The following is a 17,133-nucleotide window of genomic DNA, read 5'->3' as shown; positions in this document are numbered from 1 at the left end:
CTAAACTGGATGAAAAAAATCTGCCAACTTTGAAAACTCTGGGGAGCTGCATAATGACTGGTGCTAATTATATAGTTACAACATGAGCTGAGTGAGCAGACTGAGAAGGAAAAATTTTAAGTAAATAAAAATGACAGTGGGATTTAATTAAAACAGAAGGAACTGCGTGAAACCTGTGAACTTTATGTAGCTGCTTCTCCTTGCCAGTACCATGTGTGATGGAGAGGCTGGGAAGGCAGGAATAGCAAGAGATGAGGTTTTGCCTGTCTTCCGTCCCCCCTTCCCTTAAACGCGAGCAGCAAAGGCTGAGAAGCGATTTCAGCTGGCACCTGGCTTGCAGGACAGCGGGGCCTGCTCCTCCTTATGGGACCAGGAGAGGCTTGGTTTGGGGAGGCTGCTAGTGGCAGCCCTGGAGCTGACGCTGCAGCCCGTGGCAGAGCTGCTGGTACCCAGGTCCTTGGCAGTGGGATGGGAGCAGATGATGCTGCTGGAGATGCCGTGGCTTCACGCACCCGCCTTTAACTTGGTTGCACTGTGGGAAGGGGAAAACAGCCAGTGTCCCTTCCTTTGGGTGGGGACAACAGCAATTCAAATGCTTTCTAGCAAAAATCATGACTTATTTCTGTGTGACTTAGGTTTGCAAATTGTGCCGAATTTTCATTCTCCAACAGAAGGTTTCTGCAGCTCTGGGGATAACGCTGTAAAATGCCCCTGGGGTTAAGGTAATCCCAGCAGCTGGACTTCCTCGCAGTTATCGTCCCCTTGACACACAAGCAATGTCCCCTGCGACGAGCCTGGGCCATGCTGCCTTCTGCGGCTTGGGGGATGCCACGTGTACCAGCCCCATGGCAAAGGAGCCCAAAATGCGGGTGCCCTCTCTCAGCCCTCCCCTTGGCCAGGCCAGCACTGCCGGCTCAGCGGTTTTAAAGGTGACTTGATGAAATATGTATGCAGATTACTTCAGTGCAAGTCCTCCAAGCTATCAATTTATGCCAGGTCGACTTAGTGCAGCCCTTTGATTAAAAAAACCTGAAATATGATGCAGGCTTCCTTTGGCAATTGTCCCCTGAAGCATGACATGGGGTTTGGGTGTATGTTGCCGGAGATGGCTGTGCTCGTGCGGTGGTAGGGGTGGGTGTGCATGGTCCCAGACCCGCGGTGCCTGGTCCTGGTGATGGCTCAGCAGCCCATACCTTTCTGCTGCCTCCTGCATTTCTATCATCCTTTTTTCCCCGCTTTCTGCACATAAAGGGTGAGGGATGGATGGCATGGGAGATAGAAAGACTCTGTGGAGCAGATGGTCTGCGTGTGGATCCGTGTCCTTCAAGCTAACCTCAGGAAACCCATCTCTTCTTCGGTGAAGAGCAGCGAGCACAGAGATGGCAAGAGGCAGTAACCACCCAAATACCACACTGCTGAGATGAGCAGCTTCTTGCAGAGACCAGGCCAAACATATTGCCCAGGTGTCTTCTAGATGACAATCAGACCTTTTTTTTTCTTTGCCTTTCTCTGAAGCCTTGGTGATGGGTGAGAGCGAGGACCATAGCATCAGCTGCTTGGGACCACAGGGCGAGGGGAGATGGGGGAGTTTTGGGTTGTGTTTGAGATGGCACAAAGAAGGAAGAGAAATAGGAAGAACTGCTGGTCTGGGGCCCAGGGAGGAATATATCCTGGGGGAGATGGCGATGACCACAGCGGGGAAAGGCACCTCCCTGTGCGTGAGGCACAGCATCCCTGCTCTAACCCTCCCTGCCAGCTTTAATGCAGGAGCCTTGGGGTGAAACGATTGCATTAGAACTGCAGAAGTGAACATACATTATCTCGCGGTGGCCTCTAGCTCTTTGAAGAGATTTCCACCTCTCCCTTGCCCTGTTCCCTGTGTCCCTGCACCTCTCCAGCCCCAGGCACGTGCCGGTGCTCAGGCAAAGGATACTGTTGGCTTTTCCCCAATGCATCTTGCCCAAGTTGCAGCTCTCCTAGCCCCAAAATATCTCCACACCTGAACGTTTTGCTGATGGGGAATTGTGTTGGTACAGCACCGCCTCGCTCCCAGGAAGCAGCATCAGCCGTGAACGCTGCGTTTCCCAGCCAGGCATAATCAGCACATTCACAGCCTTTCTTTGGGTTACTTTCATTCTCTTCCGCTATTCCAAATTTTGCGCAGGCTCCTCATTACCCTGGTGGTTAATAGCAGCTTCAAATGCAAATCCAACAACACAAGGGTGAAATTGTGGTACACAAAGGAGCCGGGCTCCTGTGCCTGCCTCAAGTGCCTCGTCCCACGGCTGCAGAGGCAGGAGCAGCCCCGGCAAAGCACAAGCACAGCCCTGCAGCTGCCAGCAAAAGGGAGACGCAGAAAGTCTCTCCGTGAGGGAGCTGTGTTTCAGAGATGCACTGAAACCGAAACTCAGGCTTCCTTGCTTCGTTAGAAAACTTAACAAGAGTAGAAATGTTTGCCTGTTTTGTTAACTTTTTTTTTTTTTTTTTGTAGTTATTGCCCAAAATAGGCTTACAACTGAGGGGCTCCTGAACACAGCAGCATTTGGGTTTGCAGGCCCTGCTCCACGGAGCCTGGCAGACATGGGAGCTCCCCCAGGACCTGCAGGGGAAACAAGGGGTCCAGGGGGCTTCATGCTGCACATGAATCCATGTGATTATTACTTGATTATTTTTTTTTATTCATTACCTTGAGTATCTCCTTAGCCGCCAACCTACAGGACATCTTTTTGCCCCCCAGCTGCTCTGCTCCACAGAACCGCATGGCTGCAGGAGGGAATCACTGCCACCGCTCTCCAGCGTGGCAGCTCCCCGACCGTGCTTGGTAGCTTCTTCAGGACTCGGGCTATGAAAAGAATTTGTGGTCTCCCACAAGGCAGTTGTACGTTATTTGCATTATGAGATTAGCTCAGGAGCCCGCAGCATCCCAGGGGAGGAGGGTGTGATATTTTGGACCCAACAAGAAGCGCTGCACCCAGCACTGGGCTGGAAGGGATGCAGGGTGCTCATCCTCTCTGGAGGGGAGCACCTAACCCTGGGCGAAAAGCATAGCAGAGCTAGGCTGGATGTTTGTACAGCCTCTTCCCCCGGCTACAGCTCTGCTGCCTGCAACCCACGCCCAGCCCATCGCTCCCTCCTTGCTTTAGGCACTGCGATGGGCTCGCAGGCAGCACAGGCTTTGTGGTCTGTGCGGGTGGCTGGGAAGGCAACATGCTCGTAGCAGCTTGAGCGATTATTTTGGGGAACGTGAGCACTTGCTGAGATGTATTCAAAGGATGGGTATGGGAAGAGGATCAGCATCAAGAAAAACTTAGCTGCAGAGATGTATTTGTTTGTGCTCCGCTCTCTTAAGGAATTAGTGGAAACCTATTATATGAAGTCCTAATCCCATATTGGAAAGGGGAGATTAAGCAACCCAAAGAATCGCTGTGTGGGACAGGGCAGCCCCAGCAGCTCTGCACCTCAGCTGCAGGCACAGTGTCTTCATTTTGTACCCCGATGCTGCCTCTCCCCACCGCCGTGGCAGCTGCCAGCCCAGGGAAAGACCTTGCTACTACTTTACTTGTAGGCCACTAATTTGTTGGGACCATTTGGTGAAAGGTATTAGGTGCATGCTAGAAAATACTGAAATATGTAATATCTTAGTAGATCTGGTGCCAGAGAGAGAGAAATGAGCCAGCACAACTACCGCTCGAATTTAGATGGAGGATTCAAGTTTAAAACCCTTTAGCAGGGGGAACAAGCTTTGCTGTTTGTAAGTGCCTAACACTTGAAGCTCTTTGTCATTTCTACCTGGAATCCAAATACAGTAGGTTATGCACCAAAATGCTTTGTATTTTAGAGTATCTTATGTTTTGAACTTATAGCGCATTATGAACAGTTCATTAATTATCTCTCACAGCACTGAGTGAGTTGGGGAAAAACTGGTCCTGTCTAAAGGGATGGAAGATCTGAAGCAAGAGGAACAGATTTTTATGAGCACACGTAGGCAGCCAACAAAAGACAAGGTCCTCCTCCCCACATCCCACCTTTAATCACCTTCAGTAAAATTAGGGCGCAGCTCCCAGCCATGCTGGTTAGAAATTACCTCTCGGTTCACAATCAGTGATTTCAAAAATCCCACTAGACACTGAGAAATATTTTCCTGGAGTTTCGGATCCCAGAAGTGGCTCCTGCTCAAGCCAAGGACAGCCTAGCCTAAAATGCAGCTTCACACTTTCAGCCATAGTAGAAGTCAGTGTAAACATTTACAATAGTCACTTCTTCGCAAAAAAACCCACAATAATTTAGCTTTTGGGAAATGTGCAGTAATTTGCCATACAATTATGAGCTGGAGCAGGCAGACAACACTTGCGTAGCTTAAGTAAAATGCAAAATGCCGGTATTGGCATGGTGAAGAGCCGTCCCAGCTAGGGGTCAGGCACGGTGCTGCAGGGAGGACGGGTGCTCACCCAGGCCCAGCCACCCACCTGGCTCCCACCGTGCCGCTGCCTCTGGCAGCACAAAATCAGCTGTTGGTTGGTTATCAGCTAGAAGATAAGACATGGTTGCAATAAACTGGGGGTGTAGAAAAGCTCCACAAACCCATTTGTGGGGCAGGAGGCTGCAAGGGTGCAAGTGTCCATCTGTCCTGGGCATTGTGATGCTGAACAGTTCAGGTTCCCAGCACGTTTCTGTTATAAAACCAGTTTTGGTTCATATGTAAAATCCACAAACAAGGGAATTTTGTTGAAATTGGTGGGTGATATCTGTTCCTATTCCAGCTAGATTGGAGCTGCAGCAACCCGTGCATCTCACACCCAGGATGCTGGGGGTGCCTGGGCCAGGGCAGCAGCCAGGTGCCCTTCGCCAAACTGAGCCCCCATCTCCCTTCATATACACAGCCCAGACTTAGCAATAAGCCCACCTCAAGTACAGAAAATAATTTAGGGGATGATAAAAGCAATAAGTTCAGGCTGTGATTTTATTGGCAGGAGTTCCCTGCTGCTGAAATGTCATTTCCCTCTTCAGATACCGGCACAGAAATTTCAGCTCTTCCAGCCTTGAGCTGAGCAGCAGGAGCCGAGAAGCATTAGCCTCCCGGCGACCAGCTAATTGCTCCATCCGACTTTCAATTAATAAGTGTTGTCCGTGGGAGAGAGAGGACCTGTTGGACCCAAGGGAGCTGGGGGCTCAGCTGCTGCACCTGGGGTCCTTGCTGGGCTCCATGCGGAAGGGGTGAGGATCCTCCAGGAAGTTTAATTCATTTTCAGACCCCAGGGCAGGTCTGGGATCGCTGCAAACTGCATCACTGGGCAAAGCTCCAGGGACAGATCCTGGTGTGAGCTGGAGGGATGCACCCACCAGGCAGCAACATGGGGACCAGAGCCTGGCCCAGCCACCATCATCAAGAATGCCACGATTTGCCATCAGCTTCACTTAAAAAGGATGAAAACAAGCTCTTTTATAGAGTTCACAGCATGATTACCTTCCTTGGGTTTTTTTTCTTATGATGCTGGAAGCCTACCCTGCCTTCCGTCACCAGGCAGGCTTGCAAGCTGGGAAATACTGCCAAAAGCGTGAGCTCCAAACATGGTTTGCACTGCTTTAGCTAGAACCAGCCGGCACTATCCCTGTTCCCGGAGCTGTTAAAGTGGTATTTCCCACCAGGAAGGGCGTGCATTAGGATGGAGACATTTTTTTTATTTATTAAATCAGATGAATATTAATTAATGTGGACACGATTGTGTTACTTTGAAAGCGGCGAGCTGTGTAGGAGAAAAGATAAAAGTCCAAAAGATAAAAAGTCATGACATATTAATGATTGAAAATGTATGCTGGAGCTGGCAGAACAGAAAGTATTATGAATAATTCAAATGAGACAGGATTTCCCTTGCAAGGTCGAGGCATGTAAAAGGGAAGGCTTTTGGAAAGAACAGCATCATATTCTCCTGGCGTTGCTGAGATCTCCATCCATCCAGACGGTTAAGACGAGTTTAAACATCATCCAGTCATTCGGAGAGGAGATTATATTGGAAACGATTGGCACCGCAGCTCCTTCGCTGGGACATGACAGTTGCTGGGAAGAGTTAAGCTGGAATCTTTGATGCCAAATGAATTAAAAGTCTATTTTTCAACTCAACCGGCAAGACCTGGAGGAATGGCCACCGGTGGGCAGGGGAAGGAGGGAGCAGAGCCGTAAGCAGCTGGCGTGGGGCTCTGCCTGGCCCGACAAGTGCTGGGATCTCTCACAAAATGGCTTGAAAGAGGAGCCTGGAGCGGAAGATGAATGTGAGTACGCTGCAAATCAGATGCTTTCAGCCTGCGCTCTGCTTTCACACTGGCCGCTCTCGTGTTTTTTTTCTTTAGCCACCTCTGTAGAAACACAATTTGTGAGAGAGATCCTTTAAATAATGCCCAATCTGAATGCCTGAGAGTGCGACTGCCCATCTGGCTCGCCACCTTACAGATAGTGTTGTAAACTGTAATGCAGTAGGAAAATCGGGACTTGAGCCCTTTTGATATAATGTGGGTACAAGTGAAAAAAAAATCCCGTACCTTGTCTGAATGAGCTCAGGCACAACAGTATTTCTATAGGTGCTGGGGAGAAAGCTAAAGGATAGTGAAGAACTCAGTGTATCTGATTTCAGAGCCCCAGCTCAGCCTGAGCCCATCTCTTGCTGCTTTTCAGCAGCTTGCAAAGACATTAGGGGATACGCAGCAAAATGTATTAGCTAGTGCTTTGCATAATCAAATGTATTGCAGCTTCCAGTCTGAGGCATTTGTGGGTGCACCTTCTGTTAACCAGCAATAGCAACAGCTACAATGCAGACGTATTTCAGGCAAACCTACTGGATCCTTGAGAAAGATCCTAATTCATCCTAAGTCAATATTTTTAACCTTAACTTGATTTATTTGATGACTTTTACATGGACTATTTTTCCCTCAAAGAGTATACAAAGGGCAGTTGACAGGTTTCTTGGTGTGACCTTAAGCTAGCTTGTGTGTCTGGAAATTTAAAGGAAATTATTCCAGCACCATTTTTAAGCTGTGGTCATTTGTGGGTGTAAGTGCAAGCATCTAATTGCCTCACAGGAGCCTTTTGGGACTTGGATATCTCATTGCAACACACTCTGCTCAGAAAGGCAAAAATCTACCTGCAATTCCCAAGTGCAAGGGGCTGCAGATATTGCAGTTATTTTTGGTGTTCGGCTGTATTTGTGACTCAGCATCTTGAAACAAGCAGCTGCCCCAGCAGTAGGTGTGCAGAGAGGAGTGGGAGGCAGGTGGGAACCCATGGTTGGGGTCCATGGGGCTCCCCGGGGGCTGGCGGGGCATGCAGCCCCTCTGCAGCACAGCCCTGGCTCCGGCGGTCCCTCCCTGTAACTCTTGCAGGGGGTTCTGGCTTTGGATGCTGTTCTGCACCAGGGGAAACCCCCGTTTCCCCGCCACGGGAGGGAAAGAGCCGTTCGGTGCGTACGCTGTATCTCACAGATATGCTCTGTCTGTACTGTATCGATGGCAAGGGGATGGCAGCAGAGAAACCACCTGGGGATGGGCAGAGCAACAAGCCCTGCCCGGGAGAGGGGGTGTCCACCCCAGGCTTGGGGGGTGCTGGGCAGGCAGCCCCCCGCCTGCTCTCCTTTGGGTCTCTTTTAAACGGGTTTTGACAAGGTGTGCATTTGGCTCCTTTCAGCAGGGTATTAATGCTCGGGGCTCCTAAAAATAAGTAAACTGGGTCTTTAGTGTCTCAGAGGGACCATAGCTTCAGAGCAGCTGAGGACCTGTGGGAAAATCCTGCATATTGGTACTGCTGGCCACTCTGCCAAGAGCCATAGGAGTGATATTTAATTTATTTTAATAACTCAGACAAGACACGTTCACATAACTACGCTCTCGGTAACAGCAGTACCATTTTGAGTGAAATCATGATTGGAAAACATGGCTCCAATCTTGCTCACGGCAAAAATGATTCTGCCTGTGCCGTGCGCCGCTGGCCTCTGCCCAGTGTGGGGAAGCCAGCAGGAGCCCTCGGCATAGCCAAGCCCTTCACGAGCGGGGAAAATTGGAATAACTCTTGCAGGAAGGGGAGGAAACAGCCCTTTGAGACTGAGCCCAGGCAGGACTGTACACGGAGAAGAAGCGATGCTGGAGCTGTGCACAGAGGAGAAGCCACGCCAGAGCTGTGCATGGAGAAGAAGCGATGCTGTACTTACCTACTGCCTGGAATAATTGTGTGTACCCTGAGGAAGCAGCCTGTACGACACTTCGCGTGCGATCCCTGGAAAGCTGCGCACATGCAACCTGTAGAAACATGGGGGCTCCTGGGCTGTATCTGGGCAAAAACCTGAGGGGTGGAGGCTGCAAAGCTGAGCTCTGGTCCTGAGCCTCTGCAAACCTGCTGTGTACTCTGGGGAAATGGCATTTCTCAGGCTCCTGACAGCACAACTTGTCCCTGTTCCTGCTTTGTCCCCTTTTTTGGAGATAAGGACACAGAAGAAGTGACATTTGTGAAGCATTTTCTAGAGCAGAAGAGCTGCAGAAAGGGCCAACTGTTGCTCCTCAGCCGTGGTTAGCATCCCTTGGGGGTGTGCTGGTGGTCCCCTGGGGCAGCACATCGATGCCACTGCCAAGGATAGCATGCCTAGGGTGGAGAGGGAGAAGACGCGATGCTCCCTCCACCGGAGCCGAGAGCCAGCCCCGCTGCCAGCCCCGTGGGAGCGGGTGTCCCCAGCTCAACGTGGCTCTGGCCCCCAGGGAGCGGGTCACCCTGGCTCAGCATGGCTCCGGCCACACAGGAGCAGCGTCCAGGGCAGGATGCTTCTCCGTCCCCCACGGCCCTGCAGACCAGGTCTGTCTGGAGGCATTAATAACCAAGGCAAAAGTGAAAAGGAGCCAGCTGTGAAAGTCATTCCTAATTGGATCTGTAGGCAGCTATCACCGTCCGCCTCTGCCTCTGACCTGCTTAAATGGGATCCCAAGGAGCACTGCACATGTAATCATGCTAATAAGCTTATACTCCAAATGGGAAGAGCCCAGTGTCATGTGCTGTCCGTCTGTCCATCCTGGCTCAGGCTTGGCAGGGTTTTTCCTCCCAACCCCGCAAGATTTTTTTTATTTTCTCCAGCCCCAAGCATCCAAGAGCTGTGCACTTATTAATTCCTGTTCAATTAATAGCTCCCCTAATCTCATTCCGAGGCTAATCTCTTTCCAATTGTATTGCAACCTAAGAATTACACGCTTTTTGTTGCGACGAATGTGATAAGGGGAGGAAGCTGCCTGCGTAAGGAGCTGCAGGCGGACCTGCCCCAGGCATGCACGCCTGCCTGCGCTCCTGCATTGGTCCGGTTTTTCTTGCAAAGCCTCCAGGCATATGAAATATGGGAAATATGGGAAAAGCAGCTTCTGGAAAGAAGTGCTTTCTTCAGCCATCCTCGCAGGGCATCTGTGTCGTCAGAGCTGGGCAGCCTCGAGCTATCCTCTTCACCGCAGCAAACCCTGGGCTGTCAGGATTGCACTTGCTTGGGTGCCAGCAATATTCCCATTTACCTCTACCCAAAGAGCTACAAAATACCCAAAGCAGAAAGAGAGAAAAATCTCCTCCTATGGTGTGTAACAACCTTGAGTTCCTTTAAAAGGCATTTGGGGCAAAGCAGACTATTTTTAAGCATCGTGTCCCTTTAGAGAGGTGCACAATTTTATCCAGCAGTCCAGTGGAAAGCATTGGTTTGTGCCTACTGAAGCAATTCCCTATTTAACGTAGCCAGCCTCTTTATCTTAAGTACGTTCTTGCTACTTACGGGTTTTCACTGTTAAATGGAAAAGCTATCAAGTGTGCTAAAATTCATAAATGAGTTACTCAAGAAGCACGATGATAAGAGCGCCTGGGGCGCAGGGCAGGGTGAAACCGGCTGGGTGGCAGCCGGGGTGGCTGCGATGGGTCCATCTCCCCGGCCGGGCTGCAGGGAGGGAGCGGAGGTTGCTACGGCTCCAGCCCCGTCTCGTCTTGTGCATGTTTGGGGGGGGCTTCTTGCTTTTTCTCAGAAGGAAAAACCATTGAAAACTACTGAATTCTGTGTTTAAAACAAGCAAACAAGATTTTCCTTTGAGAGCAGTGCAACTTTGAGACCCCAGAAGTCGCATTCACAGAAATCAAGGTATTCTGTAACCCTGTGTTTGAAAGAATAAATGTAGATTAAATATCAACTTGGAAAAGTGACAAGGATTAGCTTCCAATTTAAAAATCCTGTCGAAGTAGAAGCAATGCTTGGGCTGTATTTTGTGGAGGGTTTGACGCTATGGGTGGGAAAGGGATTCGGTTTGGGGGGCAAAGCGAAAGCTGAGCTCAGTCACATTGCTGGCTCTCGGGGCAGAGGCAACGCCTCGGGGCCATTTCCAGACCTGCCAGCCCCAGGGAAAAGCAGCTTTTGGCTTTCAGGAGCGTGTCCCAGGCCCTGGCTTACAGGGATGTCTGTGGTGAGCCCCGGCACGAGCAGAGGCACTGGGGACTGGTCCTCACCACACTGGGATGGCTGGAGGGGTCCATCCTCCATCGCGGGGACAGTGCTGATTCAGTGCTGCTTTCATGGCATTAATTTTTTTTTCCCTGTGAGTTATTTTAGGACATCTCCTTTCTCCCAGCCCAAGCAGCCACGCACTAAGCATGCTCAATTCTCCCTGCCCCCCATAATTAATAACAAAACCTCCGGTGAGGCTTAGCCGCTGGTGTTAATTGGAGCACAGCACGGGCAATGGCAGCCGGCGCCAGCCCTGCTAAGAGGATTATTCACTTTCTGTTTCACCAACTTCCAGTTCCAGTGGGAAAAACAGTGGCACGAGGCTGTTGCCGAAGCCCGGGCTGCAGTACGAGCTATGGGGACGTAAACATTCACTGCAGCGATGCGCTACACTGTCCCACCCTTTATATAGTCTGGGTCGGTCTTGGGAATTAACTTCAGGTTTTTTCTTCCATATAATGTAGGATCAGGCTTTATATTGCTGAAAAGTACTGCTGTTCCTTAGCTCTGCTACCCGGCTTTCTTGCAGAGGAATGCAAATGTTGGTCCCACGCTTTCTTGCAGCACTGTCAGAAATACCCAACCCGCCCACTTTGCAGTTTAGGAATAGCTGAAGATGGAGTTTCTGCCTTGCAAGGGTCCTGTAAAATAAACAGATAAAGCTCTCAAGAGGATTAAATCTACCACTTCTTCTGAACTCCTGTGCTCGGTATGTTGATTATTAAGGCATTTAAATAGCTACAGTTGGTTTATTCAAGATATTATCCTGGAATGACTGTAGGAACTGAATCTGCTATCTGTTTGGGAGCCAGCCTCTGCTATTAGACACAGCATAACCCTAATGACAATTGCTGAGCCAAAATACCAGCACCTATAACTTGGGTTTCAGTATACACCTTGAAACCTTGCTGGGAATAGGAGTAGGGAGAGATGCTTCAGCAATAACATCTCCCTCCATCATACTGAGAGCTTTTCTTCTTGAATGCATTACAGGGCTCGGGTCGGGGAATACTGAGAGTTTATGTCACTAATAATCCTCTTCGTGGCTGCAGGCAGGAGATCTTCTCCTGCCCCATGGACTCAGATGAAGTTAAAGGATGATATTGCCTGTCACCATACCTTATGCAGAAGGCAGCATGCTGTTGAGTGTACATAGCACACGTTGGCCATGGCAGCATCTTCTGCACATCTTCTCGCAGCCTCCGGCTCCCTGTCCCCTGGACCGGAGAGGATCTGCTTTCCCATCCCAGCACAGGCGAGCTCAGAGCTCACACTAACGGCTTGCAGCCTGCCAGAGCTATAGCCTAAAGACCTGGAAATTACCCCTGTGAACCAATAATCCAGCCTTTTAACATGTGCCGTGCTGTTCCCTCTGTGATAACGTAGATCAGTCTTGTTCTGTCCTGCTGCGTCGTGCCGGTGTGTCACTGGTGAATAAGCAGCCAGGAGCTGGCAATGACATTGCTTTATGCCTGAAGCTTTGCCTAAGTGGGTTACAGCCTGAGACTAGCTAGCAATACCTCTGTTTAACTAGTGCATGTATCAGAAATAGATCTTTTCTCTAAAGTAATAGGTCACGGCAATTTGCTTTCTATTTTTTGCTGTCCTATCCTGGCATTTGTGCGCCGAGTTCAGCAGCATCCCTCTGACCTGCTGTTCCGTAATGAGAGCTTTCAGAAGCAGACCTTTTCAATTTTCAGTTTTCCATGGGGCAGGGAGGGGAATGCATGTTTCTCTGTCTCTGCAAACAGTGGGGGCCTTTCTGCCATGGAAATAGCTTTGGCCTGATGCCACACGCAAGGGGAGACGTCGGGAAGATGCCCGATCTGGACAGGGCAGCTGAGCCACGGGTGCCTGGGACCCTCCAAACCCCCCCCAGCCTTCAACTCTGCCTACGAGAGCTTACCATTCCTTAGCCTTATTTAAACCCCCTTTGGAAAGAGTTTCTGTACCCATCTTCTGCGATGGAAAATGGCTTTACAGGATCATAGGGAGCGGGGACTGTTGGTAGCCACGTCCTCTCTGCTGTCACCAGTGCCGGTGACTTCCCTGCACACTTTCCCATGCCCTGTAGCCGCTTGTAGGCAATGCTTTCACCCTGTAAAATGGGCAAAGGTTTGTTTCAGCTGTTAAATTCAGCCTCAAAGCCATCCCTCATTTCACCTGGCTTTTACCCAAGTGCCCACCCAGCGAGCCCTCAGCGGGGATGGAGCCGCCTTCCCTCCCACCAGCACCAGTAAAGGAGATTATCCCTGAGCCTGCTCCAGGGGAGGCGACAGGCTCCGGGGCAGCAGGAGCTGCTTAGGCTGGCAAGCACAGACGGGATCCTGGGAAGGAGCAAAACAAGGAAGGCTCTTGCCTACGAGGGTAAGGTTTCTCACTATGGCTGTAGGACAAGGCTGCTCCCCTTAATGATACGCTGCAGTAATTGTTTACTTGCTTCATCATTTCAATTTCCAGTGCACAGATATTAAATAAGACTCCTTAGAGGAGAAGAAAATAAATTCTCTCAGAGAATTATGTTCTGGGAGATCCTACAGAGAAAACCATAAATTCATCAGATGCATTTTGTAAAAACAATTAAAGATAATTTAGCTTGACACCAATAGTGTTAAACGAGATTATGAAAAGCTGAAAAAAATGGGCTCACCATTTAATAAGATAATTATATTTGGTACCTATCCTTTTCACCTTTTCTGACTGCGATTGCAGAATATTTCTCCCACCACCTGCAACCCATGCATGCTCCCACTTCTAGGTTTCTTGAGGAATAAGGTTTCTGGGGCAAACCCATTGCCCATCCATGCTGGGGATTTGCTGCCAGCCACGCTGCAGTACGCCAACAGCCATCCTCACCGGCCATCCCGGCTCCAGGGAAGCCTGGCCGGTTGACATCACACAATAAATTATAGATGATGATACAAATTGAATTGCAGAACAAGACTGTGGCTCTCACAGCAGCTCCCATCTCTGGCAACCCCCCTGGCTTGTCCCTCCCCATTTCCTTGGGTGCTATAAGCCCTAGGGTCTGCCCATCGCTCGAGGCTGGGGAGATGCCGTTCTCATTGGCAGGCACCGGTGGCTGAGGGCAGAAGAAAGATCACGAGTCCCACCACGCATGCAGCAAAGTCACTATGTGGCCAATGTCCACCCGCTCCCTCGTTGTGTTTTTGGGGCTGGAAGAGCCACAGAATGGGGCTGTTTGCCGGAGTGAAGCTGTGCTCGGAGGCCCTAGCCCCGCACTTGAAGGCAATCAACTGAAAAGAGCAGTGAGTGATGGAACCAAGGCAAGACAAAGCACGTAGAGTTGCTTTCAGGCTAATATGTAGATTTATGCAGAAAACAAATATAAAGAGCTGCATCTGTTGCGAGCGAAGGATAATTCATCATCAGGGAAGAGGACTTGTTTCCTCACAGCTACATTTGCTGTAGTTACATATTTTATTTTCCCTGGTTTTGCATGTCATGTGGATTTGAGGGGTTTTTTTTTGAAGTTACATTTCTTACTTTGAATACAGACGAGTACCAAAATACTTCCCAGTGCTCAGTGACCAGATTCCTAATGTGGTACATTAAAGAAATCTATGGCCATCAGCTCTTCGGTATGTTTTGCAAAACTAAGTGGATAAAAAGCCAGCAATCAGCCTTTGAATGAGTGCAGAGCTCTTAGGTGTGATAACAGATAAGGCTTTCCTGGCCTTTCCATATTTGCAATCTGTTTAGTCTTCTGCGACCCAAGGGATGATGGAGGGAAATCTTTCTAACTGAAATTTGCTCTCTAACAGGCAGCTGTTATGCATGCACATATATTTTGGAAAGCAGTTCTCCTTTGGTGCTTGAAAGGAAGCTGTGACTGTGCAGCTGCGGGTTCTGACACCCTTTGCTGCCTCTCTGGGCTCCCACGTTGCCCCTGCTGCTATGGGGCTGCCCCACGGGTGCAGCACCCCGAGCCAGGTTTTGGGCATTTCTGCAGGGAGATGCTCAGGGAGGCTGCTGGCTCTGCCCCGGGCCACAAGAAATGGGTCGGTGGTCTCAGTGATACCCTTGTAAATACAGGTGTCATCAGCCAAAGCAGAAAGGAGAGCAAAGGGGGGGCATCCCACGGACCAACCCACAGCACCCAGCACTGTGCTGCCTTTAGAGAAATAAATACTAGGAAAAGCTGTGGAGGAGAAGGCAGTGCAGGGAGTTCAGTGTCGTTCCTGAAATTTAAAAGGGGAAAAAAAAAAATGAACAAACAAGAACAGTTCATTCTTAGTCTGTTTATTGAGCTGTTATGTTAATATTGCATTGCTGCGAATGGCTGTATTAAGCATATCATAAATCATTAGAGAAAAGCAAAGCAGCAGTATGTACTCCTGTAAACCTGAACTGCATCTAAATGTATATGGGCTTGTAAAGATGCAGAAACAAAGAAATAACAAAAGATAATTGCCCTTGACTGGAAACTGGGAATCAGCAACAGTTGTAGGCTCAAAATTAAATGGTAATTGAGCAGATTGATGCAACCTGATCCCACCCTTTGAAGGGCACCTGCAGAAATACCTCTTTCAGCAGTAATTGCACCCTCCCCTCTCCCAGTGCATACGTTCCCTCTGCGTCCCAACTCTGGCTGCTTTAGGCTGGGTCTGTATGTAACCTGAATCCACCCCTGAGCCGAACTGAACTAAGAGAGTGGTGAAAGGACGGTAAAACTTCTTGGTAAACATTACGCATGGGAAGAGATTGTCTAACTGCATAAGGAATATCCTAACTTTATTTTCCAAACCATTTTCTGTGACTCTCATTTAATAGGTTTGGGCAAGAAATGATTCACTGTAAGATATTTATGGTCCCAGAAAAAAATTCTCAGCCCTAAATCAGGTAGTGGGCTGGATTGCCCGGGGTGCAACAAAAAGTTGGGAGAAATTCCTGAATGTTGCTTCTTGTTCTAAATGTTACCAGCTTCAGCGCAGCCAGCCAGGACGAAATCTGCTGTAATACCAATGGAGCTGAGCGCTGTCCTCCCTGGTTTTGTTAATAGTTATCTTCAAACCCCAGCTATGATAACCAGAGGCCCCCGAGGCAGATATCGCTGTTGAAACTTAATTAAGATCCCTCCCCCTGTTCCCGCAGCCCTCGCCCCGCACCTCTGCAGGGCAGCGGTGGTTATGCCCACAGGATCGCAAGCAGGAGGGGTTTCTGTGCAGAAACACTGCATAACCTTCTCTGCACATGATGAAATTCATGACTTAACGTGTTTAGAGTAACCAACATAAATATTAAGATGCAGCAGGGCTGTTGTGGACTCGTGCGTTTGAAATATTTCAGCTATTTCCCTACTTGCATTCCTTACCCACGTGCCTTCGAAACCAGTTCATAAAAGGGCATTTTTTTTTTCCACAGCCTTGATGATTACACCGAATTCCAGAGGCCTTTTGACAGATAAGGAGGATCCCTATTGACCTCGCTTTTTGTTTACCCTAAGTGTTTTAGTGGCCCTCCTGCGCCTGCCAGATGGCACTGGCAGAGGGAAAGCAGCCCCGGCAGGATGGAGAGCAGAAGGAAAGGAATTCACAACCTCACCGAGTGTCGATCAACCCCTTGTTGGAAAAATATGAGACGGCAGACATATTTCTGGCTTGGTTGAGAGGAGGAGGAGGAGGGATGATGATCAGGTTTCCTAAGGTACCAAGCACACCTGCATCAACCCATCTCAGCTTCCCAGTCCCGGTCCCCAAGATGCCATGTGTCACCCCGAGGACAGCGGGATGCGTTGGGTGGTGGTGTGCTGGGCACGGCCAGGGTGGGAGGGACATCCACACCAGGAGGATTCAAAGGAGAAGGAATAAGCAGAACTCTTCATCTGGAGATAACCATTATCCGAGCAGTCCTTGGGGAATGCCAGCACCGGACTGCTAATAACTTAATTGCAACCCATTTACTCCTTGAAGGGTATTTTTTGGTAATTGTCTTTAATGCATCTTTGTTAAAGCAATGAGGCAGTATTCGCTTCCTACTGATTTCAGCATAATTTCAGTTTAAATATCTTCAGGTGGTAATCCCCTCCTTGCCGAAGCAGTGATAAAACCTCTGGTGTGTGTATCAGCACATTTTACAGTGTTTGGGAATAAAATAAGTTATCCTGACTGAGTGGTTTGGTCTCCTGAATGACAGATGTCAAGAGATTTCAGCAGTTTTCTCTTCTACTCTATTAAAATGGTCAAGAAATAATATTAATTTAAGGGGATTTTTTCCTTCCTTGTTTTCTCCTTCATAATCCACGGAGAAGCCGAGAGGCGTGGTGAGTGCTTCTGAAAACAGAGGTGTGCCCTCTTCTTCCTTCCCCACTGTTATCTTTTTGAGTATTGCCCAGATGTCGGGATGTGAATTTGTCATTGAGTCAGAGATGCATGTAAAAAGTGTTAAATAAGATATGTAAGAGAGGTTGTTTAAAAAGCTCACCCCTTTTCATCTGCTTGGTTCATGTGTTGTTGCCGTTCCGTTCATCCTCCAGCCCATAGCAAATTGTTTAGAGGAAAACCAGTTTGGACAGGGACTTTTTTTATTATTCTTTCAGCTGTACGAAGGATAGGAGACAAAGTGGTCTTCGCAGGTGTGTGTTAGGACACCAGTAATGGCCACTTCTGCAGCCTCGGTG

Source organism: Platalea leucorodia (assembly GCF_965183815.1).
Source record: "Platalea leucorodia genome assembly, chromosome: 8".
Lineage (NCBI taxonomy): Eukaryota > Metazoa > Chordata > Aves > Pelecaniformes > Threskiornithidae > Platalea > Platalea leucorodia.
Note: the sequence above shows the minus strand (reverse complement) of the source record.